Source organism: Phyllobates terribilis, unplaced genomic scaffold (genome assembly GCF_046119375.1).
Source record: "Phyllobates terribilis strain yellow unplaced genomic scaffold, ASM4611937v1 Scaffold_3__8_contigs__length_932513732, whole genome shotgun sequence".
Classification (NCBI taxonomy): domain Eukaryota; kingdom Metazoa; phylum Chordata; class Amphibia; order Anura; family Dendrobatidae; genus Phyllobates; species Phyllobates terribilis.
In genome coordinates, this window is record NW_027362763.1 from 856,317,668 (window position 1) to 856,337,423 (window position 19,756).

Consider the following 19,756-nt stretch of genomic DNA (forward strand, 5'->3'; position numbering starts at 1 on the left):
TAGGTGGTCTCCCTGGGACAAGGGAGGGGTGCGGCCATGGCGGTCGGTCGGGAGAAGGTCCTTGCCCAGTATACTCTGGCTTCTCTTCAGAATGTAAAAATCTTTCGCCTTTTACTAAAGATTTCCGTGGAGAGGAGCAAAACTGAGTTTTGTGGCAATTTTTGCATGCTCTAGCTTGCTGGGGCTTCCTTCATTTGGTTGAACAACAGAATGAGTGGGGGGTGGGCTTTCAGTGGGAGACTGACGACTCCTGTGGTTGGTTGGGAGTTGGTCCTCATTTGAATATTGTGGCCATGGACGGCCCCCTTCCGGGGAGTGGGAAGTGTAAGTGACGCTTTGGCAGCAAGATGGACCAGAACATGGAGCAGCCTATGGAAGATGATGGGCTGTCGCCCAGCTGGCTGTGTGTTGCCCTTTTTGTTTTTCCATCACCAAAGGCCGCACCCTCTTCTAGGTGGTCTCCCTGGGCCAAGGGAGGGGTGCGGCCATGGCGGTAGGTCGGGAGGAGGCCCTTGCCCAGTATACTCTGGTTTCTCTTCAGAAAGTAAAAATCTTTCGCCTTTTAATAAAGATTTCCGTGGAGAGGAGCAAAACTGAGTTTTGTGGCAATTTTTGCATGCTCCAGCTTGCTGGGGCTTCCTTCATTTGGTTGAACAACAGAATGAGTGGGGGTGTGGGCTTTCAGTGGGAGACTGACTCCTGTGGTTGGTTGGGAGGTGGCCCTCATTTGAATATTGTGGCCATGGTCGGCCCTCTTCCAGGGAGCTGGAAGTGTAAGTGACGCTCTGGCAGCAGGATGGACTAGAACATGGAGCAGCCTATGGAAGATGATGGGCTGTCGCCCCCCTGGCTGTGTGTTGCCCTTTTTGTTTTTCCATCACCAAAGGCCGCACCCTCTTCTAGGTGGTCTCCCTGGGCCAAGGGAGGGCTGCGGCCATGGCGGTAGGTCGGGAGGAGGGCCTTGCCCAGTATACTCTGGCTTCTCTTCAGAACCTAAAAATCTTTCGCCTTTTATTAAAGATTTCCGTGGAGAGGAGCAAAACTGAGTTTTGTGGCAATTTTTGCATGCTCCAGTTTGCTGGGGCTTCCTTCATTTGGTTGAACAACAGAATGAGTGGGGGGTGGGCTTTCAGTGGGAGACTGACTCCTGTTGTTGGTTGGGAGGTGGCCCTCATTTGAATATTGTGGCCATGGACGGCCCCCTTCTGGGGAACGGGAAGTGTAAGTGACACTTTGGCAGCAAGATCGACCAGAACATGGAGCAGCCTATGGAAGATGATGGGCTGTCGCCCGGCTGGCTGTGTGTTGCCCTTTTTGTTTTTCCATTACCAAAGGCCGCACCCTCTTCTAGGTGGTCTCCCTGGGACAAGGGAGGGGTGCGGCCATGGCGATCGGTCGGGAGGAGGTCTTTGCCCAGTATACTCTGGCTTCTCTTCAGAATGTAAAAATCTTTCGCCTTTTACTAAAGATTTCCGTGGAGAGGAGCAAAACTGAGTTTTGTGGCAATTTTTGCATGCTCTAGCTTGCTGGGGCTTCCTTCATTTGGTTGAACAACAGAATGAGTGGGGGGTGGGCTTTCAGTGGGAGACTGACGACTCCTGTGGTTGGTTGGGAGTTGGTCCTCATTTGAATATTGTGGCCATGGACGGCCCCCTTCCGGGGAGTGGGAAGTGTAAGTGACGATTTGGCAGCAAGATGGACCAGAACATGGAGCAGCCTATGGAAGATGATGGGCTGTCGCCCGGCTGGCTGTGTGTTGCCCTTTTTGTTTTTCCATCACCAAAGGCCGCACCCTCTTCTAGGTGGTCTCCCTGGGCCAAGGGAGGGGTGCGGCCATGGCGGTAGGTCGGGAGGAGGCCCTTGCCCAGTGTACTCTGGCTTCTCTTCAGAAAGTAAAAATCCTTCGCCTTTTAATAAAGATTTCTGTGGAGAGAAGCAAAACTGAGTTTTGTGGCAATTTTTGCATGCTCCAGCTTGCTGGGGCTTCCTTCATTTGGTTGAACATCAGAATGAGTGGGGGGTGGGTTTTCAGTGGGAGACTGACTCCTGTGGTTGGTTGGGAGGTGGCCCTCATTTGAATATTGTGGCCATGGACGGCCCCCTTTCGGGCAGCGGGAAGTGTAAGTGACGCTCTGGCAGCAGGATGGACCAGAACATGGAGCAGCCTATGGAAGATGATGGACTGTCGCCCGGCTGGCTGTGTGTTGCCCTTTTTGTTTTTCCATCACCAAAGGCCGCACCCTCTTCTAGGTGGTCTCCCTGGGCCAAGGGAGGGCTGCGGCCATGGCGGTAGGTCGGGAGGAGGCCCTTGCCCAGTATACTCTTGCTTCTCTTCAGAATGTAAAAATCTTTCGCCTTTTACTAAAGATTTCCGTGGAGAGGAGCAAAACTGAGTTTTGTGGCAATTTTTGCATGCTCCAGCTTGCTGGGGCTTCCTTCATTTGGTTGAACAACAGAATGAGTGGGGGTGTGGGCTTTCAGTGGGAGACTGACTCCTGTGGTTGGTTGGGAGGTGGCCCTCATTTGAATATTGTGGCCATGGACGGCCCCCTTCCAGGGAGCTGGAAGTGTAAGTGACGCTCTGGCAGCAGGATGGACTAGAACATGGAGCAGCCTATGGAAGATGATGGGCTGTCGCCCCCCTGGCTGTGTGTTGCCCTTTTTGTTTTTCCATCACCAAAGGCCGCACCCTCTTCTAGGTGGCCTCTCTGGGCCAAGGGAGGGCTGCGGCCATGGCGGTAGGTCGGGAGGAGGCCCCTGCCCAGTATACTCCGGCTTTTCTTCAGAATGTAAAAATCTTTCGCCTTTTACTAAAGATTTCTGTGGAGAGGAGCAAAACTGAGTTTTGTGGCAATTTTTGCATGCTCCAGCTTGCTGGGGCTTTCTTCATTTGGTTCAACAACAGAATGAGTGGAGGGTGGGCTTTCAGTGGGAGACTGACTACTGTGGTTGGTTGTGAGGTGGCCCTCATTTGAATATTGTGGCCATGGACGGCCCCCTTCTGGGGAGCGGGAAGTGTAAGTGACGCTCTGACAGCAGGATGGACCAGAACATGGAGCAGCCTATGGAAGATGATGGGCTGTCGCCCGACTGGCTGTGTGTTGCCCTTTTTGTTTTTCCATCCCCAAAGGCCGCAGTCTCTTCTAGGTGGTCTCCCTGGGCCAAGGGAGGGCTGCGGCCATGGCGGTAGGTCGGGAGGAGGCCCCTGCCCAGTATACTCTGGCTTTTCTTCAGAATGTAAAAATCTTTCGCCTTTTACTAAAGATTTCCGTGGAGAGGAGCAAAACTGAGTTTTGTGGCAATTTTTGCATGCTCCAGCTTGCTGGGGCTTCCTTCATTTGGTTGAACAACAGAATGAGTGAGGTGTGGGCTTTCAGTGGGAGACTGACTCCTGTGGTTGGTTGGGAGGTGGACCTCATTTGAATATTGTGGCCATGGACGGCCCCATTCCGGGGAGCGGGAAGTGTAAGTGACGCTCTGGCAGCAGGATGGACCAGAACATGGAGCAGCCTATGGAAGATGATGGGCTGTCGCCCGGCTGTCTGTGTGTTGCCCTTTTTGTTTTTTCATCCCCAAAGGCCGCAGTCTCTTCTAGGTGGTCTCCCTGGGCCAAGGGAGGGCTGCGGCCATGGCGGTAGGTCGGGAGGAGGCCCCTGCCCAGTATACTCTAGCTTTTCTTCAGAACGTAAAAATCTTTCGCCTTTTACTAAAGATTTCCTTGGAGAGGAGCAAAACTGAGTTTTGTGGCAATTTTTGCATGCTCCAGCTTTCTGGGGCTTCCTTCATTTGGTTGAACAACAGAATGAGTGAGGGGTGGGCTTTCAGTGGGAGACTGAATCCTGTGGTTGGTTGGGAGGTGGCCCTCATTTGAATATTGTGGCCATGGACGGCCCCCTTCTGGGGAGCTGGAAGTGTACGTGACGCTCTGGCAGCAGGATGGACCAGAACATGGAGCAGCCAATGGAAGATGATGGGCTGTCGCCCGGCTGGCTGTGTGTTGCCCTTTTTGTTTTTCCATCCCCAAAGGCCGCAGCCTCTTCTAGGTGGTCTCCCTGGGCCAAGGGAGGGCTGCGGCCATGGCGGTAGGTCGGGAGGAGGCCTTTGCCCAGTATACTCTGGCTTCTTTTCAGAAAGTAAAAATCTTTCGCCTTTTACTAAAGATTTCCGTGGAGAGGAGCAAAACTGAGTTTTGTGGCAATTTTTGCATGCTCCAGCTTGCTGGGGCTTCCTTCATTTGGTTGAACAACAGAATGAGTGGGGGGTGGGCTTTCAGTGGGAGACTGACTCCTGTGGTTGGTTGTGAGGTGGCCCTCATTTGAATATTGTGGCCATGGACGGCCCCCTTCCGGGGAGCGGGAAGTGTAAGTGACGCTCTGGCAGCAGGATGGACCAGAACATGGAGCAGCCTATGGAAGATGATGGGCTGTCGCCCGGCTGGCTGTGTGTTGCCCTTTTTGTTTTTCCGTCACCAAAGGCCGCACCCTCTTCTAGGTGGTCTCCCTGGGCCAAGGGAGGGCTGCGGCCATGGCGGTAGGTCGGGAGGAGGCCCTTGCCTAGTATACTCTGGCTTCTCTTCAGAACGTAAAAATCTTTCGCCTTTTACTAAAGATTTCCGTGGAGAGGAGCAAAACTGAGTTTTGTGGCAATTTTTGCATGCTCCAGCTTGCTGGGGCTTCCTTCATTTGGTTGAACAACAGAATGAGTGGGGGTGTGGGCTTTCAGTGGGAGACTGACTCCTATGGTTGGTTGGGAGGTGGCCCTCATTTGAATATTGTGGCCATGGACGGCCCCCTTCCGGGGAGCGGGAAGTGTAAGTGACGCTCTGGCAGCAGGATGGACCAGAACATGGAGCAGCCTATGGAAGATGATGGGCTGTCGCCCGGCTGGCTGTGTGTTGCCCTTTTTGTTTTTCCATCACCAAAGGCCGCACCCTCTTCTAGGTGGTCTCCCTGGGCCAAGGGAGGGCTGCGGCCATGGCGGTAGGTCGGGAGGAGGGCCTTGCCCAGTATGCTCTGGCTTCTCTTCAGAACGTAAAAATCTTTCGCCTTTTACTAAAGATTTCCGTGGAGAGGAGCAAAACTGAGTTTTGTGGCAATTTTTGCATGCTTCAGCTTGCTGGGGCTTCCTTCATTTGGTTGAACAACAGAATGAGTGAGGGGTGGGCTTTCAGTGGGAGACTGAATCCTGTGGTTGGTTGGGAGGTGGCCCTCATTTGAATATTGTGGCCATGGACGGCCCCCTTCTGGGGAGCTGGAAGTGTACGTGACGCTCTGGCAGCAGGATGGACCAGAACATGGAGCAGCCTATGGAAGATGATGGGCTGTCGCCCGGCTGGCTGTGTGTTGCCCTTTTTGTTTTTCCATCCCCAAAGGCCGCACCCTCTTCTAGGTGGTCTCCCTGGGCCAAGGGAGGGCTGTGGCCATGGCGGTAGTTCGGGAGGAGGCCCTTGCCAAGTATACTCTGGCTTCTCTTCAGAACGTAAAATTTTTTCGCCTTTTACTAAAGATTTCTGTGAAGAGGAGCAAAACTGAGTTTTGTGGCAATTTTTGCATGCTCCAGCTTGCTGGGGCTTCCTTCATTTGGTTGAACAACAGAATGAGTGGGAGGTGGGCTTTCAGTGGGAGACTGACTCCTGTGGTTGGTTGGGAGGTGGCCCTCATTTGAATATTGTGGCCATGGACGGCCCCCTTCCGGGGAGCGGGAAGTGTAAGTGACGCTCTGGCAGCAGGATGGACCAGATCATGGAGCAGCCTATGGAAGATGATGGGCTGTCGCCCGGCTGGCTGTGTGTTGCCCTTTTTGTTTTTCCATCCCCAAAGGCCGCAGCCTCTTCTAGGTGGTCTCCCTGGGCCAAGGGAGGGCTGCGGCCATGGCGGTAGGTCGGGAGGAGGCCTTTGCCCAGTATACTCTGGCTTCTTTTCAGAAAGTAAAAATCTTTCGCCTTTTACTAAAGATTTCCGTGGAGAGGAGCAAAACTGAGTTTTGTGGCAATTTTTGCATGCTCCAGCTTGCTGGGGCTTCCTTCATTTGGTTGAACAACAGAATGAGTGGGGGGTGGGCTTTCAGTGGGAGACTGACTCCTGTGGTTGGTTGTGAGGTGGCCCTCATTTGAATATTGTGGCCATGGACGGCCCCCTTCCGGGGAGCGGGAAGTGTAAGTGACGCTCTGGCAGCAGGATGGACCAGAACATGGAGCAGCCTATGGAAGAGGATGGGCTGTCGCCCGGCTGGCTGTGTGTTGCCCTTTTTGTTTTTCCGTCACCAAAGGCCGCACCCTCTTCTAGGTGGTCTCCCTGGGCCAAGGGAGGGCTGCGGCCATGGCGGTAGGTCGGGAGGAGGCCCTTGCCTAGTATACTCTGGCTTCTCTTCAGAACGTAAAAATCTTTCGCCTTTTACTAAAGATTTCCGTGGAGAGGAGCAAAACTGAGTTTTGTGGCAATTTTTGCATGCTCCAGCTTGCTGGGGCTTCCTTCATTTGGTTGAACAACAGAATGAGTGGGGGTGTGGGCTTTCAGTGGGAGACTGACTCCTATGGTTGGTTGGGAGGTGGCCCTCATTTGAATATTGTGGCCATGGACGGCCCCCTTCCGGGGAGCGGGAAGTGTAAGTGACGCTTTGGCAGCAAGATGGACCAGAACATGGAGCAGCCTATGGAAGATGATGGGCTGTCGCCCGGCTGGCTGTGTGTTGCCTTTTTTGTTTTTCCATCACCAAAGGCCGCACCCTCTTCTAGGTGGTCTCCCTGGGCCAAGGGAGGGGTGCGGCCATGGCGGTAGGTCGGGAGGAGGCCCTCGCCCAATATACTCTGGCTTTTCTTCAGAAAGTAAAAATATTTCGCCTTTTATTAAAGATTTCCGTGGAGAGGAGCAAAACTGCGTTTTGTGGCAATTTTTGCATGCTCCAGCTTGCTGGGGCTTCCTTCATTTGGTTGAACAACAGAATGAGTGGGGGGTGGGCTTTCAGTGGGAGACTGACTCCTGTGGTTGGTAGGGAGGTGGCCCTCATTTGAATATTGTGGCCATGGACGGCCCCCTTCCGGGCAGCGGGAAGTGTAAGTGACGATCTGGCAGCAGGATGGACCAGAACATGGAGCAGCCTATGGAAGATGATGGGCTGTCGTCCGGCTGGCTGTGTGTTGCCCTTTTTGTTTTTCCATCACTAAAGGCCGCACCCTCTTCTAGGTGGTCTCCCTGGGCCAAGGGAGGGCTGCGGCCATGGCGGTAGGTCGGGAGGAGGCCCTTGCCCAGTATACTCAGGCTTCTCTTCAGAATGTAAAAATCTTTCGCCTTTTACTAAAGATTTCTGTGGAGAGGAGCAAAACTGAGTTTTGTGGCAATTTTTGCATGTTCCAGCTTGCTGGGGCTTCTTTCATTTGGTTGAACAACAGAATGAGTTGGGGGGTGGGCTTTCAGTGGGAGACTGACTCCTGTGGTTAGTTGGGAGGTGGCCCTCATTTGAATATTGTGGCCATGGACGGCCCCCTTCCAGGGAGCTGGAAGTGTAAGTGACGCTCTGGCAGCAGGATGGACCAGAACATGGAGCAGCCTATGGAAGATGATGGGCTGTCGCCCGGCTGGCTGTGTGTTGCCCTTTTTGTTTTTCCATCACCAAAGGCCGCACCCTCTTCTAGGTGGTCTCCCTGGGCCAAGGGAGGGCTGCGGCCATGGCGGTAGGTCGGGTGGAGGCCCTTGCCTAGTATACTCTGGCTTCTCTTCAGAACGTAAAAAGCTTTCGCCTTTTACTAAAGATTTTCGTGGAGAGGAGCAAAACTGAGTTTTGTGGCATTTTTTGCATGCTCCAGCTTGCTGGGGCTTTCTTCATTTGGTTGAACAACAGAATGAGTGGGGGGTGGGCTTTCAGTGGGAGACTGACTCCTGTGGTTGGTTGGGAGGTGGCCCTCATTTGAATATTGTGGCCATGGACGGCCTCTTTCGGGGAGCTGGAAGTGTAAGTGACGCTCTGGCAGCAGGATGGACCAGAACATGGAGCAGCCTATGGAAGATGATGGGCTGTCGCCCGGCTGGCTGTGTGTTGCCCTTTTTGTTTTTCCATCACCAAAGGCCGCACCCTCTTCTAGGTGGTCTCCCAGGGCCAAGGGTGGGCTGCGGCCATGGCGGTAGGTCGGGAGGAGGCCCTTACCCAGTATACTCTGGCTTCTCTTCAGAACGTAAAAATCTTTCGCCTTTTACTAAAGATTTCCGTGGAGAGGAGCAAAACTGAGTTTTGTGGCAATTTTTGCATGCTCCAGCTTGTGGGGCTTCCTTCATTTGGTTGAACAACAGAATGAGGGGGGGGTGGGCTTTCAGTGGGAGACTGACTCCTGTGGTTGGTTGGGAGGTGGCCCTCATTTGAATATTGTGGCCATGGACGGCACGCTTCCGGGTAGCGGGAAGTGTATGTGACGCTCTGGCAGCAGGATGGACCAGAACATGGAGCAGCCTATGGAAGATGATGAGTTGTCGCCCGGCTGGCTGTGTGTTGCCCTTTTTGTTTTTCCATCACCAAAGGCCGCACCCTCTTCTAGGTGGTCTCCCTGGGCCAAGGGAGGGCTGCGGCCATGGCGGTAGGTCGGGAGGAGGCCCTTGCCCGGTATACTCTGGCTTCTCTTCAGAACGTAACAATCTTTCGCCTTTTACTAAAGATTTCCGTGGAGAGGAGCAAAACTGAGTTTTGTGGCTATTTTTGCATGCTCCAGCTTGCTGGGGCTTCCTTCATTTGGTTCAACAACAGAATGAGTGGAGGGTGGGCTTTCAGTGGGAAACTGACTCCTGTGGTTGGTTGTGAGGTGGCCCTCATTTGAATATTGTGGCCATGGACGGCCCCCTTCTGGGGAGCAGGAAGTGTAAGTGACGCTCTGGCAGCAGGATGGACCAGAACATGGAGCAGCCTATGGAAGATGATGGGCTGTCGCCCGGCTGGCTGTGTGTTGCCCTTTTTGTTTTTCCATCCCCAAAGGCTGCAGCCACTTCTAGGTGGTCTCCCTGGGCCAAGGGAGGGCTGCGGCCATGGCGGTAGGTCGGGAGGAGGCCCTTGCCCAGTATACTCTGGCTTCTCTTCAGAATGTAAAAATCTTTCGTCTTTTACTAAAGATTTCCGTGGAGAGGAGCAAAACTGAGTTTTGTGGCAATTTTTGCATGCTCCAGCTTGCTGGGGCTTCCTTCATTTGGTTGAATAACAGAATGAGTGGGGTGTGGGCTTTCAGTGGGAGACTGACTCCTGTGGTTGGTTGGGAGGTGGCCCTCATTTGGATATTGTGGCTATGGACGGCCCCCTTCCGGGGAGCGGGAAGTGTAAGTGACGCTCTGGCAGCAGGATGGACCAGAACATGGAGCAGCCTATGGAAGATGATGGGCTGTCGCCCGGCTGACTGTGTGTTGCCCTTTTTGTTTTTCCATCCCCAAAGGCCGCAGTCTCTTCTAGGTGGTCTCCCTGGGCCAAGGGAGGGCTGCGGCCATGGCGGTAGGTCGGGAGGAGGCCCTTGCCCAGTATACTCTAGCTTTTCTTCAGAACGTAAAAATCTTTCGCGTTTTACTAAAGATTTCCGTGGAGAGGAGCAAAACTGAGTTTTGTGGCAATTTTTGCATGTTCCAACTTGCTGGGGCTTCCTTCATTTGGTTGAACAACAGAATGAGTGGGGGGTGGACTTTCAGTGGGAGACTGAATCCTGTGGTTGGTTGGGAGGTGGCCCTCATTTGAATATTGTGGCCATGGACGGCCCCCTTCTGGGGAGCGGGAAGTGTAAGTGACGCTCTGGCAGCAGGATGGACCAGAACATGGAGCAGCCTATGGAAGATGATGGGCTGTCGCCCGGCTGGCTGTGTGTTGCCCTTTTTGTTTTTCCATCCCCAAAGGCCGCACTCTCTTCTAGTTGGTCTCCCTGGGCCAAGGGAGGGCTGCGGCCATGGCGGTAGGTCGGGAGGAGGCCCTTGCCCAGTATACTCTGGCTTCTCTTCAGAACGTAAAAATTTTTCGCCTTTTACTAAAGATTTCCGTGGAGAGGAGCAAAACTGAGTTTTGTGGCAATTTTTGCATGCTCCAGCTTGCTGGGGCTTCCATCATTTGGTTGAACAACAGAATGAGTGGGAGGTGTGCTTTCAGTGGGAGAATGACTCCTGTGGTTGGTTGGGAGGTGGCCCTCATTTGAATATTGTGGCCATGGACGGCCGCCTTCCGGGGTGCGGGAAGTGTAAGTGACGCTCTGGCAGCAGGATGGACCAGAACATGGAGCAGCCTATGGAAGATGATGGACTGTCGCCCGGCTGGCTGTGTGTTGCCCTTTTTGTTTTTCCATCCCCAAAGGCCGCACCCTCTTCTAGGTGGTCTCCCTGGGCCAAGGGAGGGCTGTGGCCATGGCGGTAGGTCGGGAGGAGGCCTTTGCCCAGTATACTCTAGCTTCTCTTCAGAACGTAAAAATCTTTCGCCTTTTACTAAATATTTCTGTGGAGAGGAGCAAAACTGAGTTTTGTGGCAATTTTTGCATGATCCAGCTTGCTGGGGCTTCCTTCATTTGGTTGAACAACAGAATGAGTGGGGGGTGGGATTTCAGTGGGAGACTGACTCCTGTGGTTGGTTGGGAGGTGGCCCTCATTTGAATATTTTGTCCACGGACGGCCCCCTTCCGGGGAGCGGGAAGTGTAAGTGACGCTCTGGCAGCAGGATGGACCAGAACATGAAGCAGCCTATGGAAGATGATGGGCTGTCGCCCGGCTGGCTGTGTGTTGCCCTTTTTGTTTTTCCATCCCCAAAGGCCGCACCCTCTTCTAGGTGGTCTCCCTGGGCCAAGGGAGGGATAAGGCCATGGCGGTAGGTCGGGAGGAGGCCCTTGCCCAGTATACTCTGGCTTCTCTTCAGAACGTAAAAATCTTTCGCCTTTTACTAAAGATTTCTGTGGAGAGGAGCAAAACTGAGTTTTGTGGCAATTTTTGCATGCTCCAGCTTGCTGGGGCTTCCTTCATTTGGTTGAACAACAGAATGAGTGGGGGGTGGGCTTTCAGTGGGAGACTGACTCCTGTGGTTGGTTGGGAGGTGGCCCTCATTTGAATATTGTGGCCATGGACGCCCCCTTCCGGGGAGCGGTAAGTGTAAGTGACGCTCTGGCAGCAGGATGGACCAGAACATGGAGCAGCCTATGGAAGATGATGGGCTGTCGCCCGGCTGGCTGTGTGTTGCCCTTTTTGTTTTTCCATCCCCAAAGGCCGCACCCTCTTCTAGGTGGTCTCCCTGGGCCAAGGGAGGGCTGCGGCCATGGCGGTAGGTCGGGAGGAGGCCCTTGCCCAGTATACTCTGGCTTCTCTTCAGAATGTAAAAATTTTTCGCTTTTTACTAAAGATTTCCGTGGAGAGGAGCAAAACTGAGTTTTGTGGCAATTTTTGCATGCTCCAGCTTGCTGGGGCTTCCTTCATTTGGTTGAACAACAGAATGAGTGGGGGGTGGGCTTTCAGTTGGAGACTGACTCCTGTGGTTGGTTGGGAGGTGGCCCTCATTTGAATATTGTGGCCATGGACGGCCCCCTTCCGGGGAGCGGGAAGTGTAAGTGACGCTCTGGCAGCAGGATTGGCCAGAACATGGAGCAGCCTATGGAAGATGATGGGCTGTCGCCCGGCTGGCTGTGTGTTGCCCTTTTTGTTTTTCCATCCCCAAAGGCCGCACCCTCTTCTAGGTGGTCTCCCTGGGCCAAGGGAGGGCTGCGGCCATGGCGGTAGGTCGGGAGGAGGCCCTTGCCCAGTATACTCTGGCTTCTCTTCAGAATGTAAAAATTTTTCGCTTTTTACTAAAGATTTCCGTGGAGAGGAGCAAAACTGAGTTTTGTGGCAATTTTTGCATGCTCCAGCTTGCTGGGGCTTCCTTCATTTGGTTGAACAACAGAATGAGTGGGGGGTGGGCTTTCAGTTGGAGACTGACTCCTGTGGTTGGTTGGGAGGTGGCCCTCATTTGAATATTGTGGCCATGGACGGCCCCCTTCCGGGGAGCGGGAAGTGTAAGTGACGCTCTGGCAGCAGGATTGGCCAGAACATGGAGCAGCCTATGGAAGATGATGGGCTGTCGCCCGGCTGGCTGTGTGTTGCCCTTTTTGTTTTTCCATCCCCAAAGGCCGCACCCTCTTCTAGGTGGTCTCCCTGGGCCAAGGGAGGGCTGCGGCCATGGCGGTAGGTCGGGAGGAGGCCCTTGCCCAGTATATTCTGGCTTCTCTTCAGAACGTAAAATTCTTTCGCCTTTTACTAAAGATTTCTGTGGAGAGGAGCAAAACTGAGTTTTGTGGCAATTTTTGCATGCTCCAGCTTGCTGGGGCTTCCTTCATTTGGTTGAACAACAGAATGAGTGGGGGGTGGGCTTTCAGTGGAAGAGTGACTCCTGTGATTGGTCGGGAGGTGGCCCTCATTTGAATATTGTGGCCATGGACGGCCCCCTTCCGGGGAGCGGGAAGTGTAAGTGACACTCTGGCAGCAGGATGGACCAGAACATGGAGCAGCCTATGGAAGATGATGGGCTGTCGCCCGGCTGGCTGTGTGTTGCCCTTTTTATTTTTCCATCCCCAAAGGCCGCACCCTCTTCTAGGTGGTCTCCCTGGGCCAAGGGAGGGCTAAGGCCATGGCGGTAGGTCGGGAGGAGGCCCTTGCCCAGTATATTCTGGCTTTTCCTCAGAACGTAAAAATCTTTCGCCTTTTACTAAAGATTTCCGTGGAGAGGAGCAAAACTGAGTTTTGTGGCAATTTTTGCATGCTCCAGCTTGCTGGGGCTTCCTTCATTTGGTTGAACAACAGAATGAGTGGGGGGTGGGCTTTCAGTGGGAGACTGACTCCTGTGGTTGGTTGGGAGGTGGCCCTCATTTGAATATTGTGGCCATGGACGGCCCCCTTCCTGGGAGCGGGAAGTGTAAGTGACGCTCTGGCAGCAGGATGGACCAGAACATGGAGCAGCCTATGGAAGGTGATGGGCTGTCGCCCGACTGGCTGTGTGTTGCCCTTTTTGTTTTTCCATCCCCAAAGGCCGCACCCTCTTCTAGGTGGTCTCCCTGGGCCAAGGGAGGGCTGCGGCCATGGCGGTAGGTCGGGAGGAGGCCCTTGCCCAGTATACTTTAGCTTCTCTTCAGAACGTAAAAATCTTTCGCCTTTTACTAAAGATTTCTCTGGAGAGGAGCAAAACTGAGTTTTGTGGCAATTTTTGCATGCTCCAGCTTGCTGGGGCTTCCTTCATTTGGTTGAACAACAGAATGAGTGGGGGGTGGGCTTTCAGTGGGAGATTGACTCCTGTGGTTGGTTGGGAGGTGGTCCTCATTTGAATATTGTGGCCATGGACGGCCCCCTTCCGGGGAGCGGGAAGTGTAAGTGACGCTCTGGCAGCAGGATGGACCAGAACATGGAGCAGCCTATGGAAGATGATGGGCTGTCGCCCGGCTGGCTGTGTGTTGCCCTTTTTGTTTTTCCCAATCAAAAGGCCGCACCCTCTTCTAGGTGGTATCCCTGGGTCAAGGGAGCGCTGCGGCCATGGCGGTAGGTCGGGAGGAGGCCCTTGCCCAGTATACTCTGGCTTCTCTTTAGAACGTAAAAATCTTTCGCCTTTTACTAAAGATTTCTCTGGAGAGGAGCAAAACTGAGTTTTGTGGCAATTTTTGCATGCTCCAGCTTGCTGGGGCTTCCTTCATTTGGTTGAACAACAGAATGAGTGGGGGGTGGGCTTTCAGTGGGAGACTGACTCCTGTGGTTGGTTGGGAGGTGGTCCTCATTTGAATATTGTGGCCATGGACGGCCCCCTTCCGGGGAGCGGGAAGTGTAAGTGACGCTCTGGCAGGAGGATGGACCAGAACATGGAGCAGCCTATGGAAGATGATGGGCTGTCGCCCGGCTGGCTGTGTGTTGCCCTTTTTGTTTTTCCATCCCCAAAGGCCGCACCCTCTTCTAGGTGGTCTCCCTGGGCCAAGGGAGGGCTGCGGCCATGGCGGTAGGTCGGGAGGAGGCCATTGCCCAGTATACTTTAGCTTCTCTTCAGAACGTAAAAATCTTTCGCCTTTTACTAAACATTTCCGTGGAGATGAGCAAAACTGTATTTTGTGGCAATTTTTGCATGCTCCAGCTTGCTGGGGCTTCCTTCATTTGGTTGAACAACAGAATGAGTGGGGGGTGGGCTTTCAGTGGGACACTGACTCCTGTGGTTGGTTGGGAGGTGGTCCTCATTTGAATATTGTGGCCATGGACGACCACCTTCCGGGGAGCGGGAAGTGTAAGTGACGCTCTGGCAGCAGGATGGACCAGAACATGGAGCAGCCTATGGAAGATGATGGGCTGTCGCCCGGCTGGCTGTGTGTTGCCCTTTTTGTTTTTCCATCCCAAAAGGCCGCACCCTCTTCTAGGTGGTATCCCTGGGTCAAGGGAGGGCTGCGGCCATGGCGGTAGGTCGGGAGGAGGCCCTTGCCCAGTATACTCTGGCTTCTCTTTAGAACGTAAAAATCTTTCGCCTTTTACTAAAGATTTCTGTGGAGAGGAGCAAAACTGAGTTTTGTGGCAATTTTTGCATGCTCCAGCTTGCTGGGGCTTCCTTCATTTGGTTGTACAACAGAATGAGTGGGGGGTGGGCTTTCAGTGGGAGACTGACTCCTGTGGTTGGTTGGGAGGTGGTCCTCATTTGAATATTGTGGCCATGGACGGCCCCCTTCCGGGGAGCGGGAAGTGTAAGTGACGGTCTGGCAGCAGGATGGACCAGAACATGGAGCAGCCTATGGAAGATGATGGGCTGTCGCCCGGCTGGCTGTGTGTTGCCGTTTTTGTTTTTCCATCCCCAAAGGCCGCACCCTCTTCTAGGTGGTCTCCCTGGGCCAAGGGAGGGCTGCGGCCATGGCGGTAGGTCGGGAGGAGGCCCTTGCCCAGTATACTCTGGTTTCTCTTCACAACGTAAAAATTTTTCGCTTTTTACTAAAGATTTCCGTGGAGAGGAGCAAAACTGAGTTTTGTGGCAATTTTTGCATGCTCCAGCTTGCTGGGGCTTTCTTCATTTGGTTGAACAACAGAATGAGTGGGGGGTGGACTTTCAGTGGGAGACTGACTCCTGTGGTTGGTTGGGAGGTGGCCTTCATTTGAATATTGTGGCCATGGACGGCCCCCTTCCTGGGAGCGGGAAGTGTAAGTGACGCTCTGGCAGCAGGATGGACCAGAACATGGAGCAGACTATGGAAGATGATGGGCTGTCTCCCGGCTGGTTGTGTGTTGCTCTTTTTGTTTTTGCATCCCCAAAGGCCGCACCCTCTTCTAGGTGGTCTCCCTGGGCCAAGGGAGGGCTGCGGCCATGGCGGTAGGTCGGGAGGAGGCCCTTGCCCAGTATACTCTGGCTTCTCTTCAGAACGTAAAAATCTTTCGCCTTTTACTAAAGATTTCCGTGGAGAGGAGCAAAACTGAGTTTTGTGGCAATTTTTGCATGCTCCAGCTTGCTGGGGCTTCCTTCATTTGGTTGAACAACAGAATGAGTGGGGGGTGGGCTTCCAGTGGGAGACTGACTCCTGTGGTTGGTTGGGAGGTGGCCCTCATTTGAATATTGTGGCCATGGACGGCCCCATTCTGGGGAGCTGGAAGTGTAAGTGACGCTCTGGCAGCAGGATGGACCAGAACATGGAGCAGCCTATGGAAGATGATGGGCTGTCGCCCGGCTGGCTGTGTGTTGCCCTTTTTGTTTTTCCATCCCCAAAGGCCGCAGCCTCTTCTAGTTGGTCTCCCTGGGCCAAGGGAGGGCTGCGGCCATGGCGGTAGGTCGGGAGGAGGCCCTTGCCCAGTATACTCTAGCTACTCTTCAGAACGTAAAAATCTTTTGCCTTTTACTAAAGATTTCCGTGGAGAGGAGCAAAACTGAGTTTTGTGGCAATTTTTGCATGCTTCAGCTTGCTGGGGCTTCCTTCATTTGGTTGAACAACAGAATGAGTGGGGGGTGGGCTTTCAGTGGGAGATTGACTCCTATGGTTGGTTGGGAGGTGGCCCTCATTTGAATATTGTGGCCATGGACGGCCCCCTTCCAGGGAGCGGGAAGTGTAAGTGACGCTCTGGCAGCAGGATGGACCAGAACATGGAGCAGCCTATGGAAGATGATGGGCTGTCGCCCGGCTGGCTGTGTGTTGCCCTTTTTGTTTTTCCATCCCAAAAGGCCGCACCCTGTTCTAGCTGGTCTCCCTGGGCCAAGGGAGGGCTGCGGCCATGGCGGTAGGTCGGGAGGAGGCTCTTGCCCAGTATACTCTGGCTTCTCTTCAGAACCTAAAAATCTTTCGCCTTTTACTAAAGATTTCCTTGGAGAGGAGCAAAACTGAGTTTTGTGGCAATTTTTGCATGCTCCAGCTTGCTGGGGCTTCCTTCATTTGGTTGAACAACAGAATGAGTGGGGGGTGGGCATTCAGTGGGAGACTGACTCCTATGGTTGGTTGGGAGGTGGCCCTCATTTGAATATTGTGGCCATGGACGGCCCCCTTCCAGGGAGCTGGAAATGTAAGTGATGCTCTGGCAGCAGGATGGACCAGAACATGGAGCAGCCTATGGAAGATGATGGGCTGTCGCCCGGCTGGCTGTGTGTTGCCCTTTTTGTTTTTCCATCCCCAAAGGCCGCACCCTCTTCTAGGTGGTCTCCCTGGGCCAAGGGAGGGCTGCGGCCATGGCGGTAGTTCGGGAGGAGGCCCTTGCCCAGTATACTCTGGCTTCTCTTCAGAACGTAAAAATCTTTCGCCTTTTACTATAGATTTCCGTGGAGAGGAGCAAAACTGAGTTTTTTGGCAATTTTTGCATGCTCCAGCTTGCTGGGGCTTCCTTCATTTGGTTGAACAACAGAATGAGTGGGGGGTGCGCTTTCAGTTGGAGACTGACTCCTGTGGTTGGTTGGGAGGTGGCCCTCATTTGAATATTGTGGCCATGGACGGCCCCCTTCCGGGGAGCAAGAAGTGTAAGTGACGCTCTGGCAGCAGGATGGACCAGAACATGGAGCAGCCTATGGAAGATGATGGGCTGTCGCCCGGCTGGCTGTGTGTTGCCCTTTTTGTTTTTCCATCCCCAAAGGCCGCACCCTCTTCTAGGTGGTCTCCCTGGGCCAAGGGAGGGCTGCGGCCATGGCGGTAGGTCGGGAGGAGGCCCTTGCCCAGTTTACTCTGGCTTCTCTTCAGAACGTAAAAATCTTTCGCCTTTTACTAAAGATTTCCGTGGAGAGGAGCAAAACTGAGTTTTGTGGCAATTTTTGCATGCTCCAGCTTGCTGGGGCTTCCTTTATTTGGTTCAACAAAGAATGAGTGGGGGGTGGGCTTTCAGTGGGAGACTGACTCCTGTGCTTGGTTGTGAGGTGGCACTCATTTGAATATTGTGGCTATGGACGGCCCCCTTCTGGGGAGCTGGAATTGTAAGTGACGCTCTGGCAGCAGGATGGACCAGAACATGGAGCAGCCTATGGAAGATGATGGGCTGTCGCCCGGCTGGCTGTGTGTTGCCCTTTTTGTTTTTCCATCCCCAAAGGCCGCAGCTTCTTCCAGTTGGTCTCCCTGGGCCAAGGGAGGCCTGCGGCCATGGCGGTAGGTCGGGAGGAGGCCCTTGCCCAGTGTACTCTGGCTTCTCTTCAGAATGTAAAAATCTTTCGCCTTTTACTAAAGATTTCCGTGGAGAGAAGCAAAACTGAGTTTTGTGGCAATTTTTGCATGCTCCAGCTTGCTGGGGCTTTCTTCATTTGGTTGAACAACAGAATGAGTGGGGGGTGGGCTTTCAGTGGGAGACTGACTCCTGTGGTTGGTTGGGAGGTGGCCCTCATTTGAATATTGTGGCCATGGACGGCCCCCTTCTGGGGAGCGGGAAGTGTAAGTGACGCTCTGGCAGCAGGATGGACCAGAACATGGAGCAGCCTATGGAAGATGATGGGCTGTCGCCCAGCTGGCTGTGTGTTGCCCTTTTTGTTTTTCCATTCCCAAAGGCCGCACCCTCTTCTAGGTGGTCTCCCTGGGCCAAGGGAGGGCTGCGGCCATGGCGGTAGGTCGGGAGGAGGCCCTTGCCCAGTATACTCTGGCTTCTCTTCAGAACGTAAAAATCTTTCGCCTTTTACTAAAGATTTCCGTGGAGAGGAGCAAAACTGAGTTTTGTGGCAATTTTTGCATGCTCCAGCTTGCTGGGGCTTCCTTCATTTGGTTCAACAACAGAATGAGTGGGGGGTGGGCTTTCAGTGGGAGACTGACTCCTGTGCTTGGTTGTGAGGTGGCACTCATTTGAATATTGTGGCCATGGACGGCCCCCTTCTGGGGAGCGGAAACTGTAAGTGACGCTCTGGCAGCAGGATGGACCAGAACATGGAGCAGCCTATGGAAGATGATGGGCTGTCGCCCGGCTGGCTGTGTGTTGCCCTTTTTGTTTTTCCATCCCCAAAGGCCGCAGCTTCTTCCAGTTGGTCTCCGTGGGCCAAGGGAGGGCTGCGGCCATGGCGGTAGGTTGGGAGGAGGCCCTTGCCCAGTGTAATTTGGCTTCTCTTTAGAACGTAAAAATCTTTCGCCTTTTACTAAAGATTTCCGTGGAGAGGAGCAAAACTGAGTTTTGTGGCAATTTTTGCATGCTCCAGCTTGCTGGGGCTTCCTTCATTTGGTTGAAAAACAGAATGAGTGGGGGGTGGGCTTTCAGTGGGAGACTGACTCCTGTGGTTGGTTGGGAGGTGGCCCTCATTTGAATATTGTGGCCATGGACGGCCCCCTTCCGGGGAGCGGGAAGTGTAAGTGACGCTCTGGCAGCAGGATGGACCAGAACATGGAGCAGCCTATGGAAGATGATGGGCTGTCGCCCGGCTGGCTGTGTGTTGCCCTTTTTGTTTTTCCATCACAAAAGGCCGCACCCTCTTCTAGGTGGTCTCCCTGGGCCAAGGGAGGGCTGCGGCCATGGCGGTAGGTCGGGAGGAGGCCCTTGCCCAGTATTCTCTGGCTTCTCTTCAGAATGTAAAAATCTTTCGCCTTTTACTAAAGATTTCCGTGGAGAGGAGCAAAACTGAGTTTTGTGGCAATTTTTGCATGCTCCAGCTTGCTGGGGCTTTCTTCATTTGGTTGAACAACAGAATGAGTGGGGGGTGGGCTTTCAGTGGGAGACTGACTCCTGTGGTTGGTTGGGAGGTGGCCCTCATTTGTATATTGTGGCCATGGACGGCCCCCTTCCGGGGAGCGGGCAGTGTGAGTGACGCTTTGGCAGCAGGATGGACCAGAACATGGAGCAGCCTATGGAAGATGATGGGCTGTCGCCCGGCTGGCTGTGTGTTTCCCTTTTTGTTTTTCCATCAGCAAAGGCCGCACCCTCTTCTAGGTGGTCTCCCTGGGCCAAGGGAGGGCTGCGGCCATGGCGGTAGGTCGGGAGGAGGCCCTTGCCCAGTATACTCTGGCTTCTCTTCAGAGCGTAAAAATCTTTCGCCTTTTAATAAAGATTTCCGTGGAGAGGAGCAAAACTGAGTTTTGTGGCAATTTTTGCATGCTCCAGCTTGCTGGGGCTTCCTTCATTTGGTTCAACAACAGAATGAGTGGGGGGTGGGCTTTCAGTGGGAGATTGACTCCTGTGCTTGGTTGTGAGGTGGCACTCATTTGAATATTGTGGCCATGGACGGCCCCCTTCTGGGGAGCGGGAAGTGTAAGTGACGCTCTGGCAGCAGGATGGACCAGAACATGGAGCAGCCTATGGAAGATGATGGGCTGTCGCTTGGCTGGCTGTGTGTTGCCCTTTTTGTTTTTCCATCCCCAAAGGCCGCAGCCTCTTCTAGTTGGTCTCCCTGGGCCAAGGGAGGGCTGCGGCCA

The 19,756-nt window shown here is 53.7% G+C and overlaps 44 non-coding genes across 44 annotated transcripts; all 44 read left to right on the forward strand.

The window, feature by feature from the left end:
* Nucleotides 1-70: 70 nt before the first annotated feature.
* On the forward strand, nucleotides 71-186 carry LOC141259981 (U5 spliceosomal RNA). The gene has a single exon (XR_012318745.1). It is a non-coding gene; the product is annotated as a U5 spliceosomal RNA (small nuclear RNA).
* Nucleotides 187-521: 335 nt separating this feature from the next.
* Nucleotides 522-637, forward strand: LOC141260474 (U5 spliceosomal RNA). The gene has a single exon (XR_012319225.1). It is a non-coding gene; the product is annotated as a U5 spliceosomal RNA (small nuclear RNA).
* Nucleotides 638-970: 333 nt separating this feature from the next.
* LOC141260449 (U5 spliceosomal RNA) lies at nucleotides 971-1,086 on the forward strand. Its single transcript, XR_012319200.1, has one exon. It is a non-coding gene; the product is annotated as a U5 spliceosomal RNA (small nuclear RNA).
* A 332-nt stretch (nucleotides 1,087-1,418) lies between these two features.
* Nucleotides 1,419-1,534, forward strand: LOC141259982 (U5 spliceosomal RNA). Its single transcript, XR_012318746.1, has one exon. It is a non-coding gene; the product is annotated as a U5 spliceosomal RNA (small nuclear RNA).
* Nucleotides 1,535-1,869: 335 nt separating this feature from the next.
* LOC141260608 (U5 spliceosomal RNA) lies at nucleotides 1,870-1,985 on the forward strand. The gene has a single exon (XR_012319350.1). It is a non-coding gene; the product is annotated as a U5 spliceosomal RNA (small nuclear RNA).
* Nucleotides 1,986-2,317: 332 nt separating this feature from the next.
* On the forward strand, nucleotides 2,318-2,433 carry LOC141260223 (U5 spliceosomal RNA). The gene has a single exon (XR_012318982.1). It is a non-coding gene; the product is annotated as a U5 spliceosomal RNA (small nuclear RNA).
* Nucleotides 2,434-2,766: 333 nt separating this feature from the next.
* On the forward strand, nucleotides 2,767-2,882 carry LOC141260481 (U5 spliceosomal RNA). Its single transcript, XR_012319232.1, has one exon. It is a non-coding gene; the product is annotated as a U5 spliceosomal RNA (small nuclear RNA).
* A 332-nt stretch (nucleotides 2,883-3,214) lies between these two features.
* Nucleotides 3,215-3,330, forward strand: LOC141260161 (U5 spliceosomal RNA). The gene has a single exon (XR_012318920.1). It is a non-coding gene; the product is annotated as a U5 spliceosomal RNA (small nuclear RNA).
* A 332-nt stretch (nucleotides 3,331-3,662) lies between these two features.
* On the forward strand, nucleotides 3,663-3,778 carry LOC141260462 (U5 spliceosomal RNA). Its single transcript, XR_012319213.1, has one exon. It is a non-coding gene; the product is annotated as a U5 spliceosomal RNA (small nuclear RNA).
* A 332-nt stretch (nucleotides 3,779-4,110) lies between these two features.
* Nucleotides 4,111-4,226, forward strand: LOC141260117 (U5 spliceosomal RNA). The gene has a single exon (XR_012318877.1). It is a non-coding gene; the product is annotated as a U5 spliceosomal RNA (small nuclear RNA).
* A 332-nt stretch (nucleotides 4,227-4,558) lies between these two features.
* On the forward strand, nucleotides 4,559-4,674 carry LOC141260020 (U5 spliceosomal RNA). Its single transcript, XR_012318782.1, has one exon. It is a non-coding gene; the product is annotated as a U5 spliceosomal RNA (small nuclear RNA).
* Nucleotides 4,675-5,007: 333 nt separating this feature from the next.
* Nucleotides 5,008-5,123, forward strand: LOC141260011 (U5 spliceosomal RNA). Its single transcript, XR_012318774.1, has one exon. It is a non-coding gene; the product is annotated as a U5 spliceosomal RNA (small nuclear RNA).
* Nucleotides 5,124-5,455: 332 nt separating this feature from the next.
* On the forward strand, nucleotides 5,456-5,571 carry LOC141260482 (U5 spliceosomal RNA). Its single transcript, XR_012319233.1, has one exon. It is a non-coding gene; the product is annotated as a U5 spliceosomal RNA (small nuclear RNA).
* A 332-nt stretch (nucleotides 5,572-5,903) lies between these two features.
* On the forward strand, nucleotides 5,904-6,019 carry LOC141260118 (U5 spliceosomal RNA). The gene has a single exon (XR_012318878.1). It is a non-coding gene; the product is annotated as a U5 spliceosomal RNA (small nuclear RNA).
* Nucleotides 6,020-6,351: 332 nt separating this feature from the next.
* Nucleotides 6,352-6,467, forward strand: LOC141260031 (U5 spliceosomal RNA). Its single transcript, XR_012318793.1, has one exon. It is a non-coding gene; the product is annotated as a U5 spliceosomal RNA (small nuclear RNA).
* Nucleotides 6,468-6,800: 333 nt separating this feature from the next.
* LOC141260593 (U5 spliceosomal RNA) lies at nucleotides 6,801-6,916 on the forward strand. The gene has a single exon (XR_012319335.1). It is a non-coding gene; the product is annotated as a U5 spliceosomal RNA (small nuclear RNA).
* Nucleotides 6,917-7,248: 332 nt separating this feature from the next.
* LOC141260435 (U5 spliceosomal RNA) lies at nucleotides 7,249-7,364 on the forward strand. Its single transcript, XR_012319187.1, has one exon. It is a non-coding gene; the product is annotated as a U5 spliceosomal RNA (small nuclear RNA).
* Nucleotides 7,365-7,697: 333 nt separating this feature from the next.
* On the forward strand, nucleotides 7,698-7,813 carry LOC141260521 (U5 spliceosomal RNA). Its single transcript, XR_012319269.1, has one exon. It is a non-coding gene; the product is annotated as a U5 spliceosomal RNA (small nuclear RNA).
* A 331-nt stretch (nucleotides 7,814-8,144) lies between these two features.
* On the forward strand, nucleotides 8,145-8,259 carry LOC141259832 (U5 spliceosomal RNA). The gene has a single exon (XR_012318600.1). It is a non-coding gene; the product is annotated as a U5 spliceosomal RNA (small nuclear RNA).
* Nucleotides 8,260-8,591: 332 nt separating this feature from the next.
* Nucleotides 8,592-8,707, forward strand: LOC141260383 (U5 spliceosomal RNA). Its single transcript, XR_012319138.1, has one exon. It is a non-coding gene; the product is annotated as a U5 spliceosomal RNA (small nuclear RNA).
* A 332-nt stretch (nucleotides 8,708-9,039) lies between these two features.
* On the forward strand, nucleotides 9,040-9,155 carry LOC141260286 (U5 spliceosomal RNA). The gene has a single exon (XR_012319043.1). It is a non-coding gene; the product is annotated as a U5 spliceosomal RNA (small nuclear RNA).
* Nucleotides 9,156-9,487: 332 nt separating this feature from the next.
* LOC141260507 (U5 spliceosomal RNA) lies at nucleotides 9,488-9,603 on the forward strand. The gene has a single exon (XR_012319256.1). It is a non-coding gene; the product is annotated as a U5 spliceosomal RNA (small nuclear RNA).
* Nucleotides 9,604-9,935: 332 nt separating this feature from the next.
* Nucleotides 9,936-10,051, forward strand: LOC141259748 (U5 spliceosomal RNA). Its single transcript, XR_012318518.1, has one exon. It is a non-coding gene; the product is annotated as a U5 spliceosomal RNA (small nuclear RNA).
* A 332-nt stretch (nucleotides 10,052-10,383) lies between these two features.
* On the forward strand, nucleotides 10,384-10,499 carry LOC141260552 (U5 spliceosomal RNA). The gene has a single exon (XR_012319298.1). It is a non-coding gene; the product is annotated as a U5 spliceosomal RNA (small nuclear RNA).
* A 332-nt stretch (nucleotides 10,500-10,831) lies between these two features.
* On the forward strand, nucleotides 10,832-10,947 carry LOC141260016 (U5 spliceosomal RNA). The gene has a single exon (XR_012318778.1). It is a non-coding gene; the product is annotated as a U5 spliceosomal RNA (small nuclear RNA).
* Nucleotides 10,948-11,278: 331 nt separating this feature from the next.
* On the forward strand, nucleotides 11,279-11,394 carry LOC141260421 (U5 spliceosomal RNA). Its single transcript, XR_012319175.1, has one exon. It is a non-coding gene; the product is annotated as a U5 spliceosomal RNA (small nuclear RNA).
* Nucleotides 11,395-11,726: 332 nt separating this feature from the next.
* Nucleotides 11,727-11,842, forward strand: LOC141260422 (U5 spliceosomal RNA). The gene has a single exon (XR_012319176.1). It is a non-coding gene; the product is annotated as a U5 spliceosomal RNA (small nuclear RNA).
* Nucleotides 11,843-12,174: 332 nt separating this feature from the next.
* Nucleotides 12,175-12,290, forward strand: LOC141260499 (U5 spliceosomal RNA). Its single transcript, XR_012319249.1, has one exon. It is a non-coding gene; the product is annotated as a U5 spliceosomal RNA (small nuclear RNA).
* Nucleotides 12,291-12,622: 332 nt separating this feature from the next.
* Nucleotides 12,623-12,738, forward strand: LOC141260405 (U5 spliceosomal RNA). Its single transcript, XR_012319159.1, has one exon. It is a non-coding gene; the product is annotated as a U5 spliceosomal RNA (small nuclear RNA).
* Nucleotides 12,739-13,070: 332 nt separating this feature from the next.
* LOC141260532 (U5 spliceosomal RNA) lies at nucleotides 13,071-13,186 on the forward strand. Its single transcript, XR_012319280.1, has one exon. It is a non-coding gene; the product is annotated as a U5 spliceosomal RNA (small nuclear RNA).
* A 332-nt stretch (nucleotides 13,187-13,518) lies between these two features.
* On the forward strand, nucleotides 13,519-13,634 carry LOC141260479 (U5 spliceosomal RNA). Its single transcript, XR_012319230.1, has one exon. It is a non-coding gene; the product is annotated as a U5 spliceosomal RNA (small nuclear RNA).
* A 332-nt stretch (nucleotides 13,635-13,966) lies between these two features.
* LOC141260611 (U5 spliceosomal RNA) lies at nucleotides 13,967-14,082 on the forward strand. Its single transcript, XR_012319353.1, has one exon. It is a non-coding gene; the product is annotated as a U5 spliceosomal RNA (small nuclear RNA).
* A 332-nt stretch (nucleotides 14,083-14,414) lies between these two features.
* LOC141260205 (U5 spliceosomal RNA) lies at nucleotides 14,415-14,530 on the forward strand. Its single transcript, XR_012318964.1, has one exon. It is a non-coding gene; the product is annotated as a U5 spliceosomal RNA (small nuclear RNA).
* A 332-nt stretch (nucleotides 14,531-14,862) lies between these two features.
* Nucleotides 14,863-14,978, forward strand: LOC141260380 (U5 spliceosomal RNA). The gene has a single exon (XR_012319136.1). It is a non-coding gene; the product is annotated as a U5 spliceosomal RNA (small nuclear RNA).
* Nucleotides 14,979-15,310: 332 nt separating this feature from the next.
* Nucleotides 15,311-15,426, forward strand: LOC141260042 (U5 spliceosomal RNA). The gene has a single exon (XR_012318804.1). It is a non-coding gene; the product is annotated as a U5 spliceosomal RNA (small nuclear RNA).
* A 332-nt stretch (nucleotides 15,427-15,758) lies between these two features.
* On the forward strand, nucleotides 15,759-15,874 carry LOC141260350 (U5 spliceosomal RNA). Its single transcript, XR_012319107.1, has one exon. It is a non-coding gene; the product is annotated as a U5 spliceosomal RNA (small nuclear RNA).
* A 332-nt stretch (nucleotides 15,875-16,206) lies between these two features.
* LOC141260465 (U5 spliceosomal RNA) lies at nucleotides 16,207-16,322 on the forward strand. Its single transcript, XR_012319216.1, has one exon. It is a non-coding gene; the product is annotated as a U5 spliceosomal RNA (small nuclear RNA).
* Nucleotides 16,323-16,654: 332 nt separating this feature from the next.
* LOC141260144 (U5 spliceosomal RNA) lies at nucleotides 16,655-16,770 on the forward strand. Its single transcript, XR_012318903.1, has one exon. It is a non-coding gene; the product is annotated as a U5 spliceosomal RNA (small nuclear RNA).
* A 332-nt stretch (nucleotides 16,771-17,102) lies between these two features.
* LOC141261051 (U5 spliceosomal RNA) lies at nucleotides 17,103-17,218 on the forward strand. The gene has a single exon (XR_012319761.1). It is a non-coding gene; the product is annotated as a U5 spliceosomal RNA (small nuclear RNA).
* Nucleotides 17,219-17,549: 331 nt separating this feature from the next.
* On the forward strand, nucleotides 17,550-17,665 carry LOC141259955 (U5 spliceosomal RNA). The gene has a single exon (XR_012318720.1). It is a non-coding gene; the product is annotated as a U5 spliceosomal RNA (small nuclear RNA).
* Nucleotides 17,666-17,997: 332 nt separating this feature from the next.
* On the forward strand, nucleotides 17,998-18,113 carry LOC141260053 (U5 spliceosomal RNA). Its single transcript, XR_012318815.1, has one exon. It is a non-coding gene; the product is annotated as a U5 spliceosomal RNA (small nuclear RNA).
* Nucleotides 18,114-18,446: 333 nt separating this feature from the next.
* Nucleotides 18,447-18,561, forward strand: LOC141260416 (U5 spliceosomal RNA). The gene has a single exon (XR_012319170.1). It is a non-coding gene; the product is annotated as a U5 spliceosomal RNA (small nuclear RNA).
* Nucleotides 18,562-18,893: 332 nt separating this feature from the next.
* LOC141260186 (U5 spliceosomal RNA) lies at nucleotides 18,894-19,009 on the forward strand. Its single transcript, XR_012318945.1, has one exon. It is a non-coding gene; the product is annotated as a U5 spliceosomal RNA (small nuclear RNA).
* A 332-nt stretch (nucleotides 19,010-19,341) lies between these two features.
* LOC141260327 (U5 spliceosomal RNA) lies at nucleotides 19,342-19,457 on the forward strand. The gene has a single exon (XR_012319084.1). It is a non-coding gene; the product is annotated as a U5 spliceosomal RNA (small nuclear RNA).
* Nucleotides 19,458-19,756: the final 299 nt, after the last annotated feature.